We start from the raw sequence: 13863 nt of genomic DNA on the forward strand, positions 1-13863 counted from the left end.
TCCCCTCCCCTCCCCTCCCCTTCTCTCCCCTCCCTTCCCCTCCCCTCCCCTCCCCTTCCCTTCCCTTCCTTTCCCAACTCCATTATGCTATAGATCATGAGTTTTTGTTGTTGTTTACCTTGACTTGCCCAATTCCAATTTTGTTGCTGCTCTGTAAAGACTAACCTCATAGCTAGAGCAAAGGACTGACAACTGTTTTTTGTTTGTTTGTTTGTTTGTTTTTTCGCTTACTGTGTTGGGCAGAATAATGGCCCCACCCACTCAAAGATATTTGTGCCTTAATCCTCAGAAAATATGAATACTTCATGTTATCTGGCAAAATAAACTTTGCAAATATGATTGATGAAGGTAAGGGTACAGGCCTTGAGGTAGAAAGGATATCCTGGATTATGCAGGTGGGCCTAATCTAGCCCTCTCTGACTGTGGTCAGGTCGAGAGAGAGAGAGAGAAGTGATAATGGAAGCAGGGTTAGAGAAATGCAACTTTGCTGGCTTTGAAGATGCAGAAAGGGACTGAAATCCAAAAAATTCAAGGAGCCTCTAGAAGCTGGAGAAAGCATGGAAATTGGTTTTTTCCCTAGAACTTCCAGAAAGGGATGCAGACTTGCTGATGCCTTGGGTTTAGACTGGTGAGACCTATGTTGAACTTTGAACCTACAGAACTGTAAGATAACACATTGGTCTCGTTTTGAGTGACTAAATTTGTGGTTTTTTGCTGCTATAGCAAGTTACAGCTTCTCCTCAGAGACAGGGTGGACCCCTACTCAAAATTTGGTTCATATGTCAAGCCTGGTGATGATGCCCTCAATATATACATTTGCCAACAGGGTAATAAAAGGTTTGTTACTTACATAATAAGTCTTTCAGTGTGGCTCCCAAGCAGGTCCAGAAATAGCTTGAAAAAGCAGAGAAAGGAGACTGGCTTGCAAGTATTATGGTAGTTAGGCGGTGGGGATGGAGTAAAGGTTCTCGTGCACGGTTTGATCGTCCCATTGGCTCCAAAGGAGAGAGCACCCAGGCTTTCTTAGCAGCTTGCCAAGGTGTGGGGTAGTAAAGGAATAAGGTGGAGTGAGGCTTAAATAATGTCAATAGTCAAACAGCAAGAAATGGAGTCAGACTCTATTATGCAGCAACAAGAGAAAGCTGGTACCCTAATCTTCCTCTAGCTCCATCTATGCAGACTGTGAATCTGCCCATTCATCCACCCTGTATTCTATTATGTATCCACTGCATGCCAGATATAGTTCTAGAGATTATGGATGTAGCAATGTCCATGAAATAATATTTTTTCCTGTTGTACTCACAGTCTAGTAGGAGTGAACACTGAATTGACTCATAAGTATTTGATTATTTGCTGAGGATCACAGTTGTAGTATCTTGAGGACCATAAAAGACCACAATGGAGAGGGAAACTTTTCTTTATACTAATTTTAGGAGAATTTTCCCTGGAAAGATGAGAGTTGGCATAGTTGAACTGGCAGTTCAACACCCAGTGGTAGAGATGAAAGAATTCTAGGCAGAAGAGAAAAGCAGAGACAAAGGCATAGATGCATGAAGTTATGTCTGTGTTGCAGTCAATGGGATTAAAACATGAGGATTTTTTTTCACCCTTTGATTGTGGGCTTGGGATTGGGGAATGAGGATTAGGGGGGCAGTTTGGAAGGAAAAGCTGGAATAGTAAGAGAGAGTGGGGTTAAAGATGACCCACTGTTGGTTAGCTGCATGTTGACCTAATGTAAGGTTGTGAGTTTGTTTTCAGTCTAAAGTCATTGACTCATACCCAGTTTAATATACTTGAAGGAAAACATGTGAGATCTATAAAGTAGACAAGATTGGAAAGAAATTGTTTCAAGAAAAGGAAGTTAATCAGTAACTGAGTCTAACTGGTATAGACTACAGTTTCTTTTCCAATAATGGCCCAAGGAAATGATGCACAAAGTATGTGGAATTATGATTGCTCATTGAAGAGGGAGTTTGCTTTGGGGGTGGACTGAGGGGTTGGCGAAGGAATAAAGATGCTCATCATGACTCAGATTATGTCTTCTCTCCCTTGGGTCCTCCTCCTGGTGACACCCTAGAACATCCTGGGACATTGCTGTTTTTATCTTTTTTTTTTTTTTTTTTTAAGATAAAGTCTTGCTCTTGTCCTCTAGGCTGGAGTATAATGGCATAATCTCAGCTCACTGCAACCTCGGCCTCCCAGGTTCAAACAATTCTCCTGCCTCAGCCTCCTGAGTAGCTGGGATTATAGGTGGCTGCCACCACGCCTGGCTAATTTTTGTAGATTTAATAGAGATGGGGTTTCACCATGTTGGCCAGGCTGGTCTCCAACTCCTGACCTCAGGTGATCTGCCTGCCTCGGCCTCCCAAAGTGCTGGGATTACAGGTGTGAGCCACCGCGCCCGGCCATCATTGTTGGTCTTTAAACTCCATTTCTCCCCAGAGGGCTGGTACCTTGGTAGTAGCCTCTACCCTCATGTGGGTATCATCTGGGGCAGTCTGGATTTGTATAAGAATTCCAATGTTAATGATGGAGTTCTGTTGGAAAGAGGGACAAGTCTTCTTTCAAATTCTCATCCCCACCTGGTGCTGCGTTCTCCCTTCTCTCTCCCTCTGTTTTGTATTTTAGATTCAGGGGGATCTTTCACATATATAACAAGTTCTTGCTTTGAACTTAAAAGTAAACGCTATGAAAAAAGAAATGTGTGTTCCAATCTGACTTGAAAATGCCCAAATGTGATTAGTATTAGACTGTGAAATACCTCTGCTTATCTCCAGGAGCCAGCTGCTGGGAGCATTTTGAGGGATCAGGCTGTTTGTTGTGGGTGATGTTTTTTTAAAACAAAAAATAAGCCCCAAATGATCTGTGTATAGACTCTCCATGAAGTCCCCTTTGTCAAAAACTCTGTCTTTCTAATTTTTATTCTCCCCTCATTTGTCCCAATCCCAATCATGGAAGACAGTGTGGGAGTCAAATAGGTTCCAGTTTCAATCTGGCCATTTCCCTCTTGCTTCTTTCTGTATTTCAGCCTTTCTCTTTTCTCAACTTGCCTGGCTGCACCTAAGGACTTTCCACTTGAGGAAACAAATTATTTGGGTCATACAGGCCACCACTGCTATTTATGAGCCAAAAAAATGCCACTTGGCATTTGGAAAACTGATTTATTAATACACGCAGGGTCTTGCATGTCGACAACTGCAAATTATGGATAACAGATTTGCATCTTCTATAATTTCATGGCCTCATTCAGAAGGACTTAATGAGCTAACAAAAAGGGCTAAATGATAAAATGTTTTTTTTTTTCTCTCATAGCTCTTTTTGACTTACCTGCCTACCTCTCCCATCAAAAAGTAAGAAAGAAGAAGGAAAGAAAACAAAAAATATTAATTTACTGAAAAGCTTAACTTTAAAGCATTATGAGATTTTAAATCCGTGAATTACTCTGTATGATATACGAGTCAATTACAAAAAGAATAGGAAATAGTAACAGGTTTGCATCAATCTTCAGCTAAACTATGTTCAGGGAAATGAAGCTAGAATTCAGTCGAACAGGGAGCTAACATTAAATTCCTTCTGAACACACTACTCTGGAAGAATATTTGAGGGACACTAAAAGTGAAAAATAAGGTATATTTGTGTTTGGTGAATGTGCACTATATTTGAAGAGACAAGATACTAAAAGTTGTGTATTGACATCGAAAACTTCCTTAGCAATGTACTCCCAAGAGAGGTGAAGCAGCAGAGGGTCATTACTTGGCAAATAAGCAAAAAGGATAATAATTACCGCTAACTGGAGGCATTACTGTGGGATTGTAGGGATCTGTATTAGTCCGTTTTGTGTTACTATAAAGGAATACCTGAGGCTAGATAATTTATGAAGAAGAGAGTTTTAATTGGCTCGTGGTTCTGCAGGCTGTACACAAAGTAGGGTGCCTGGATCTGGTGAGGGTTTCAGAAAGCTTCCAATCACGGCAGAAGGTGAAGAGGAGCCAGGCTGTCACATGACAAGAGAGAGGGCAAGCCAGAGAATGGAGAAGTCTCAGGCTCTTTTAAACAACCAGATCTTATGTGAACTACCTGAGCAAGAACAGATTCATCACCAAGGGGATGGTGCTACGCCATTCATGAGGGATCCACCCATATCATCTAACACTTCCCAGTAGGCCCCACTTCTAACATTGGAAGTCACATTTCAACATGAGATTTGGAGGGGACAAATAGTATGTCAGAGTCTGCAAGGATTTCTTTCTCTCACCCCAGCCCCCTCCATTCTTTTTTTTTTTGAGACAGCATTTGACTCTGTTGCCCAGTCTGGAGTGCAGTGGCATGATTATGGCTCACTGCAGCCTCAGCCTCAACCTCCCAGGCTCAAGTGATTCTCCCACCTCAGCCTCCCAGTCCTCAGTCTCCTGGAACTACAGGTGTATACCACCATGCCCAGCTACTTTTTAAATTTTTTTTTTTTTTTTTTGAGATGGAGTCTCGCTCTGTCACCCAGGCTGGACTGCAGTGGCCGGATCTCAGCTCACTGCAAGCTCCGCCTCCCGGGTTCACGCCATTCTCCTGCCTCAGCCTCCCGAGTAGCTGGGACTACAGGCGCCCGCCACCGCACCTGGCTAGTTTTTTTTTGTATTTTTTAGTAGAGACGGGGTTTCACCGTGTTAGCCAGGATGATCTCGATCTCCTGACCTCGTGATCCGCCCGTCTCGGCCTCCCTAAATTGTTTTTAAGAGATGATGTCTCCCTATACTTCCCAGGCTGTTTTCAAACTTCTGGGTTCAAGCAATCCTCATGCTTCAGCCTCCCAAAGCACTGGAATTACAAGTGTGAGCTCCTGCTCCTGGGCCCTGAGAGGATTTCAAGTAAGATAGATTATTTCAAGGCTGGGCGCGGTGGCTCAAGCCTGTAATCCCAGCACTTTGGGAGGCCGAGATGGGCAGATCACGAGGTCAGGAGATCGAGACCATCCTGGCGAACATGGTGAAACTGCGTCTCTACTGAAAAAATACAAAAAACTAGCTGGGCAAGGTGGCGGGTGCCTGTAGTCCCAGCTACTTGGGAGGCTGAGGCAGGAGAATGGCGTAAACCCGGAGGTGGAGCTTGCAGTGAGCTGAGATCCGGCCATTACACTCCAGCCTGGGAGACAGAACAAGACTCCGTCTCAAAAAAATTTTTTTTTTCTGGATTTCAAATACAATCAGGATCCTGGTAAGTTGGAAAAGCCAGGAGAACATCTCACAAGAGAGGGGATGAAAAGGAGACTTGCAGAAGGATGTTCTGTGGGTGCTCGGGATTTTGTGTACAGAGGTTCTTTGTTAGTTTGGAGAATTAATGGAGAGATGTGATTCAAAAGAGCATCACAAACATCCAATGCCTAGGAAATGCCAATGAAAGATACTCGAGATTCCTACACAGAAAACTACACACAGTTACTGAGGATAAATGGAAGGAAATACCAAGTTCATAGATTGAAAGAGTCAAGGTTGTTTCTTATTTTCTTGAAATTGATCTATATATATTTAATTCAGTCCAAATCACATCCCAGCAGATTTTATAATTGTGGAAATTGACAAGCTGATTCTATAATTTATATGGGGCCAGGTGCAGGAGGCCAAGGTGGGTGGATCACTTGAGGCCAGGAGTTCAAGACCAGTCTGGCCAACATGGCAAAAACCCATCTTGACTAAAAAATACAAAAATTAGCCAGGTGTGGTGGTGCATGCTTGTAATCCCAGCTACTCAAGAGGCTGAGGCAGAGAATTGCTTGAATCTGGGAGGCGGAGGCTGCAGTGAGCTGAGATCACACCACTGCACTCCAGCCTAGGAGATAGAGTAAGACTCCAGAGCTAAGAATAGCCAACGTCAAAGATGAGTAAGATGTATTAAACTTTAAGATGTATTTAAAACTATAGTACTTAAGGCTTTGGGTTACTAACGTGATCCATGGATCATATTAGATGTACTACTGAAACTATAGTAATTAAGGCTGTGGGTTATTAATACGTTCAATGGAATAGAGAGTCCAGAAACAGACTCACACATATTTGGTCACCTGATTTATGACATAGTTGCCAGTTGCATTACTGCTGACTGTAAATTGGTGCACCTACTTTGAAAAACACATGAATATTCTGAGATACAGCAGTTCCATATTTCAGTATATCAACGGAAATGTGTACGTGTGTACCAAAAGACATATCCATGGGTGTCTATAACATCACTGTTTCTTATAACCCCACCCCTCATTACCATTGGAAACAACCTGAATGTCCATCAACAACTAAATGACTAATAAATTATAATTCATTCACACCACGGAAGACTACATAGCAGGTTCGGTAAACTTTTTCTGTAAAAGATCAGATGGTAAATCTTTTAGACTTTGCAGGCTGTTCAGGTTCTGACACAACAACTCATCTCTGCTTTTGAATCATGAAAGCGGCCACAGAGGATACATAAGTGAACATGGCTGTGCTTCTAGAACTTTATCTATGGATACTGAAACTTGAATTCCATACAATCCACTTTAGAAAATATTCTTTTTCTTTAGATTTTTTTTGACTATTAAAAAATATAAAAACTGTTATTAGCTTGCAGGTTGCACAAAAACCTGTGATGAGACATACATGAAGAAGGACCAGCAACTGCTACACACTCCACAACACGGACAAACCTTACAGATTTGATGGCGAATAGAAGAAAAACAGACTAAAAGCAGCATACACATTATAATTCCACTTATATAAAGTTCAAAAACAGGCAAAACTAATTTATGGTGATGAAAGTCAAAAGAGTGATTACCTTTGAAGATGGAATTATACAGCAGGCTTCTGCACTGTGGCTGATGCTCTGTTTTGTGATCTAGGTGGTAGCTAGTCAGATGGGTTCATTTTCTAAAAGGTCACCAATCTGTACTGTGAATTTGCCGTATCTCAATAGAACAATGTTTTTGGTTTATTTGTTTTAAAGAATCTAGGAGTAATTTAAGAGACAATATCATGCAATATCTGAGAGTGTAGATTCTGTACACAGACTGCTAAATCCCAGTTTGATCATTAGCTGTGTGACCTTGGGCAAGTTGTTTCACCTCTCTGTTCTTTAGTGGTTCTCAACTGTAAAAAAGTGATCACAGTCGTACTCAGTTGACTCAATAGTCCTTGATACTTGTAGTACTGCTGTAAGAATGATGAGTTAAGCCATATAAAGTCACTTAGAACAATGCTGGCATACCCTAATAACTCAATAAATGTTAGATATTATTCTTGTGGCCAATAACTTTTTTGCTTTAGGTCTTAAGCTCCAGTTTGTTAAGACATTTACAAACTCTTGATTCTGCCACAAATATACTTTTAGATTAAGCAAGGCCAGCAGCACAAAGAAGCCTTTTAAAACTCACATGTGGTCCAGCCCAGCTCACCAGGAATCTGATTCTGAAGAGTCTGGGAATAAAGGCTCAGAGTCATAAATAATATAAATATCCCTTGTCTTATTTAGAATGCACATATTGCCTGTGAATAGTTGCAGTGTCAGTAGGTGTTAGCTGAAGACTCTGAGATCTGGGATTCCAAACAAATATATACTTCCATTCTGAGCTAATCATTTTTATAGAAAACAGACGAGGCTTGTTGGGTAGGTGCATGAACAATATCTTATGCTGCTCGCCTGTTCTCTAGGCCGAGGTCCTGCGTCCAAAGAGTGCCAGAGGCAGGATATCTTGACCTCCAGGAATTTTATAAGGTAAACCCTGCTCATCCACCTAAAATATTTTCCTGGAAAAAAAAAGCCAAAAATAAATAAAGTCCGAAATATCATCTAATTCCTACCCTTTATGCTCCTTAAATGACTACTGTACCATCCTGGGAGGCATTATATTCCATGACTTAAAAAAACGAAGCAAATATGCCAGGCATAGCGGCTCAGGCCTGTAATTCCAGCACTTTGGAAGGCCAAGGCAGGCGGATCGCTTGAGCTCAGGAGTTCATGACCAGCCTGAACAACACAGTGAGACTTTGTTTCTACAACAAACACACCCACACACACACACACAATTAGCCAGACATGGTGGCATGCTCCAGTAGTTCAAGCTACTGGTTGGAGGTGACAAGATCACTTTTACCTGGGAGGCGGGGGTTGCAGTGAGCTGAGATCACACCATTGCACTGCAGCCTGGGTGCTAAAGCCACACCCTGTCTCAAAGAAAATTTTTTTTTAAAAGAAGCAAATAACATTTTTACCAACTGTAAATATCCATTCATCTGTTCAATCATTCAACAAATTTTATTGAGTGCTTAATATATGCTGTATAAAAGGCAAAGGAAGTTCCCGAGTAAAATAATTTTTTGACTGTATTCTTTGTTTATGGTGATGTTTCTTTAAAATTTCTGACTGTGGAATGCTACAACCCCTTCCTGTTCTTCTTTTTTATTTTTTCTAGTAACACCCATTCATATCACAGGATACACTTTGCGAAATGCTGAGTTAACTAATCTTTTATTGCTGAATACCAAGGTTTCCTAACTCTTTGCTGTCATAAATAACACTGCAGCGAACATTCTTGTACCTACAGCTTTGCACACATGTTGGATTATCTTTTTAGGATACATTTCTAGGAGTGGAATTGTTGAGTTAAAGGCTCTGTTTCTTTTTATGTGCGTAAAAGACCCTATGTCAGTTTTACAAATCTTAGGGAATCACAGACTCGTAAAATATCAGAGTTGGAAGGGATCTTAGGGAGCATCAGCTCAAGCGCTCCTGTCACCGTGGGAAGACCAGGGCTTGAAGCCAGGTCAGTCTTAATGCACTTCTCACAGCTCCACGTGGGCTCCTGGGGCAGCTGTCCAGCAGAAGAAAGACATTACAGGGAAGTCAGCGAGGCATCACGAGTGTTAGCATTTGCCCCTTCTGGCTCAGACTACGCTCTCCCTATTTTTCCTCAGGGTCTTTCTGGTTTAAGCCTTTGTGTCATATTTATGAGCCACGGGGTATTTACCAAGAAGAAAATGTCAGGAAAACAAAGATCCAATCTAGCACCCATTCTTCCCCTTGAAAACCAGATAAGAAACCAGGTAGTTTGCAAAGGGCACAGGTTTTGTGTGTGTGTGTGCACGTGTGTGCATGTGTGTGCATGTGTGCACTCTCCTGTAGTAATTGCTTTGGGAAGCTTGGGATAAGACACACACACACACTACACCATGTGATACTGATTTCTCTTCAGTGCAGCTATGGCCCTCAGGCTTATACTGCCTTAAGAGAGGGCTAGGTTGGGGATTGTGTGAGTTATTTCCTAGTCTCGCCCGCTGTTTCCAGTAGAATTAGCTGCCATGTGGTGAACGCATGTTTTTGAAAGATTCTTGGTAGGAGGTAGCATGCGGCTCAGGTCAACTGATTTGAGCAGCCTTCTAGGCAGGGGAGCAGAGTCGAGAGTGACTAAACCCAAACCAGACCCAGAAGCTGGGGCACTGGCCAACTCTGCCTCCAGACAGGGATGAAGGTGCATTCCCTGGCGTCTCCCTTGGTATCTCTCTTGGTTGTATTTGATTTGAACAGAATCCAGCTTTCCTCAAAAGGAAAAAGGAGCGGGAGCTTCCAAGTTGCCTCTGACTTTAATTTGGGGAAAAACGACATCTTTTCTCTGTTGTACAGACACACATCACCACATCAGAGCAAATACCCCCGAAGCTCCATTCTGATTTCCGGCTTGGAAAAGTTCTTGATGTTTCACAGAAAACCTTCCCACATCCTACCACACCCATCTTGTTTTTCCACCCGCCTCAGTCATCTTCTGCCTCATTACTGAGGTATTATTAATGGAACGGGAAATTGATGAAGAAATTCTTGTCAGTGGCTGGCTGGAGCTGCCCATCCAATGCCATCTGCCCAGCCTCAAGCCATCCTGGTTTCTGTGGCTCAGGAGATTCCTTTGAGACCTCAGGTGGGAGGTGATGCCAGGGAGGGCCCTGATGGGATAGTTTGTTCAGGGTTTGAGAGCCCTCTTTGGTTTGCCTTGGAGTCAAATTAAGCCCCGATAATACTTGAGACAGAGATGGTGCAAGCATCTCTTTCTTTCCACGGCTTCTCTCACATCCCTGGTCACACATCAGAGATTCAACAAACATTTGTTGAATAAATGAGCAAATGGCTTGGGTCTTGTCTTGATTTCAGATATATAGTCTTTTCTGGTCTATGATTGTGGGCACACACCTGTCTGTGTTTACTTTGACTTCCAGCCATGTTCACCATTTGAGAATTTCACGAGGAGGCAGGACAGGGGATGGGATACCATCTTCAATGTTAGAAAAATCATTTTTCTTCTTTGCGGAGTCCCTCCCCCGCCTCCACCTGTTGCCTGCAGTGATGCTCTTGGGCTTACCAAAAATGAAAGACTAATGCCAGACTTGGTTTCCGGCAGAGATATATTTGACATTGAGTTACAACTAGGCCCTTTGGGAAGCAGAGACAGACAGAAAGAAGAGGAAAAGGTCAAGTCCAGGTAATGGAGTAAAATTTGGACCTGGTTCCAACATTTAAGGTTTCCATGTATCCATGGGCAGTTTGGATATTTCATATGTGCCAGCGGAGGGGATGTGTTGGCACTCATATTCAGCCTACATACAGTATTCTTGACACTACACACTCTGTCATAGGTCAGAAGCATCGTTTTTGTAGCACAAGGACAGTAACCGATCACCAAGTTGGGCATCTGCTCATTGGGGATGGTATGTCTTTCTCTAATTTGCACAGTCTTCATACATGGCAATGTGGCTTGAAAACTCAATTCCATATTTTATGTTTCTCTATTCTTTTTTGAATGTCCTGGATGTGTGAACAGTGAGTGTGTGTGTGCGTGTGTGTGTGTGTGTGTGTGTATGTGAGAGAGAGAGAGAGAGACAGAGAGTGTGTGTGTGTCTTTGTGTATGCTCTCAATATGGCTCTAAGGGCTGAATTGAGTAGATGGTATTAAACTAGCACAGGCTCAGAACAGCGGCTCATGTTTGTAATCCCAGCACTTTGGGAGGCCGAGGCAGGAGGCTTGCTTGAGGCCAGGAGTTCAAGACAAGCCTGGGCAATATAGTGAGTCTCTGTCTCTAAAAAATAAACATTAAAACAATTAGCCAGGTGTGGTGGTGTGTGCTGGTAGTGCTACTTGGGAGGGTGAGATGGGAGGATCACTTGAGCCCAGGAGGTTGAGGCTGCAGAGAGCTATGATTGTGCCACTGCACTAAAGCCTGGGCAACAGATCAATACCCTGTATCTAAAAAAATCAAATACATAAAAATAAAACTAATGTACTTGTATTTATGCCAAAATGCCCTCTCCTTTTCTCCTGATAGCTGAGTAGAGAAACAAGCTTTCTGAGTGAATCTCTTCTTTCATTTTCCTGGCCTAGAATGGTGGACAGGTGCGTAACCACCACTTGGCCAATTAAACCCTTCCCCTCCCATCTCCTTTTCCCTGACTTTGCATGGAAAGGAGGGAGGCATAATAATGTGACCTGCAGTGTCTTCCCCATTTTGAGGTGTGGACTGGGGAGGGAAACTGGGAAGGTTAGAAATGCTCCAGGTGAATTCACCTCCTTCAAATTGGCCACGTCATCTCCTGTGACTTCCTGACTTTGCTCTCTCAGTTTCTAGGAACTCTTTTTATTGCTCCTTATAAATTGACTACTAAAACATGGGTGGCTCTAAGTACTAGATAGAGCCCATACATCTAAAACCAAGGGGACCTCCCCCTAGTAGTTCCCATGGTCATCCCCAGTCCTCAACTTCCTCATCTTTAAAATAGAAGTGCCCATTGATACGGCCCTAGGATATAAGATGGGCCTGGGAGAAGCTGTGTCTAGTCTGCAGAGTTCCTGGGCTCCTAGGCAGCTAACATCACAGGCATTGTGCCAGCACAGCCTTTTGATGTCCTCCTGGCTCTGTTCTTTTCTTGTTTTATAAGCTGTAAATCATCAAAGACTCAGCACTTGTTCCTTTTAGACATCACAACTCACCCCTTTTGCTCCTATCCAGATCCCCCTTTTCCTCCTTAACTCTTCCTTAATTTATAGACTTCCATGTAAAGAGAACTACAAACAAACTGACATCTCTGAATGATGGCACATTCTTTAAATCAAAATTCAGACTCGCGGTAGTTTCACATGAGCAAAGGATAATTCTCCCTTCACGGCGTGGGCTAGGAGTCAGAGGAGATTCAGTTTGCAATGTGGAATCCGGCTTGATCCTCATTTTACCTCCTCGGCCTCCCACATAATGTAACAGCAACATCAGTTTTTTCTTGAGTTGGAACAAAAGTCTCTTAGATTTGCTCTCTTGACTTAATCATCTTTAGGTATGTATGAAATCGGTGAGTGAATGACAAAAACAAAAACAAGTTGGTGAGATTGAGAGTTCGTGGTTCTTGACCTAATGTCCAGGAAGGCACTGCCCCGAGACACTTTGATATGTGTGTGTGTGTGTGTGCATGTGTGCATGTGTGTGTGCACACAGTCATATATTCAGAAAGTTTCTTTCCTTCTAATACTCAGTGACTGGCAAGAACAAACTGAGCGCTCCATATATTAAAAAGAAACTTTAGAACAAAGATGTCAAAGAAGAGTAGTTTGAGACAAAGGCAGAAATATGAAATGTCTTACATGCTTTGTAATTGAAAGAAAGATAAAATGATGTCTAATAAGAATGAGTCACAAATAATTTAGTAATAAGTTATAGTCATATAAAGAAAGAGGGAGGAGGGATGGGCTGAGGGGAGTCAGAAACCAGAAGAAATATTAGAGAAGGATGGGGATAGCAGAGGGGAGGTAGAGAGTATGTCTTAGTCTGTTTTGTGTTGCTATCAAGGAATACCTGAGAATGGGTAATGCACAAAGAAAAGAGGTTCATTTGGCTCACAGTTCTGCAGGCTGTACAGGAAGCAGAGCACCAGCATCCACTTCTGGGAAGGCCTCAGCATACTTCCATTCATGTGAAAGGGGAGCAGGCATCTCACAGGAAGAGAGGAGGAAAGAGAGAGAGGAGGAGGTGCCAGGCTTTTTTTAACAATCGGATCTCAGGAGAACTAATAGGATGAGAACTGACTCATTACCATGAGGACAGTACCAAGCCATTCATGAGGAATCCGTCCTCTGATCCAAACACCTCCCTTCAGGCCCCACTTCCAGTGAAATTTGGAGGGGACAAATATCCAAACTACATCAGACTGTGAAGAGAGAAAGAGGAAGACAGGAAGAGACAAAAAGATAACAAAGACCCAGGACACAGAGACCCATTCATTGATTCTACCGATTTTTTTTTTTTTTTTTTTTTTTTGAGACGGAGTTTCGCTCTGTCTCCCAGGCTGGAGGGCAGTGGCGCCATCTCGGCTCACTGCAAGCTCCGCCTTCCGGGGTCACGCCATTCTCCTGCCTTAGCTTCCCGAGTAGCTGGGACTACAGGCGCCCGCGACCTCGCCCAGCTAGTTTTTTGCATTTTTTAGTAGAGACGGGGTTGCACCGTGTTAGCCAGGATGGTCTCGATCTGCTGACCTCGTGATTTGCCTGCCTCGGCCTCCCAAAGTGCTGGGATTACAGGCTTGAGCCACCGCACCCGGCGCTATCGATACTTTTTGAGTAGAGCTCAAAACGATTTTTTCCACCAGAGTTCTATATTGCACCACACCCTTCCCCATGTGTTACTTTCACTCTCTCCACAAAGCCAACATAGGTGGATAAGGGAACTTGACTATGGCTGGGTGAAGCAGGAAGCTGAGGTCTGCAAAGGCAAAGGTAGAAAGGAGAGCAATTCTAGGTGTACCCGGTCGGAAGGTGCTGTGTGTGGGAGGGAAGGTTTCTCAGCACCATAACCCACGTGGCTGAAGGTGCTCTGG

The sequence above is a fragment of the Macaca mulatta genome, chromosome 16, assembly GCF_049350105.2.
Source record: "Macaca mulatta isolate MMU2019108-1 chromosome 16, T2T-MMU8v2.0, whole genome shotgun sequence".
NCBI classification, from domain to species: domain Eukaryota; kingdom Metazoa; phylum Chordata; class Mammalia; order Primates; family Cercopithecidae; genus Macaca; species Macaca mulatta.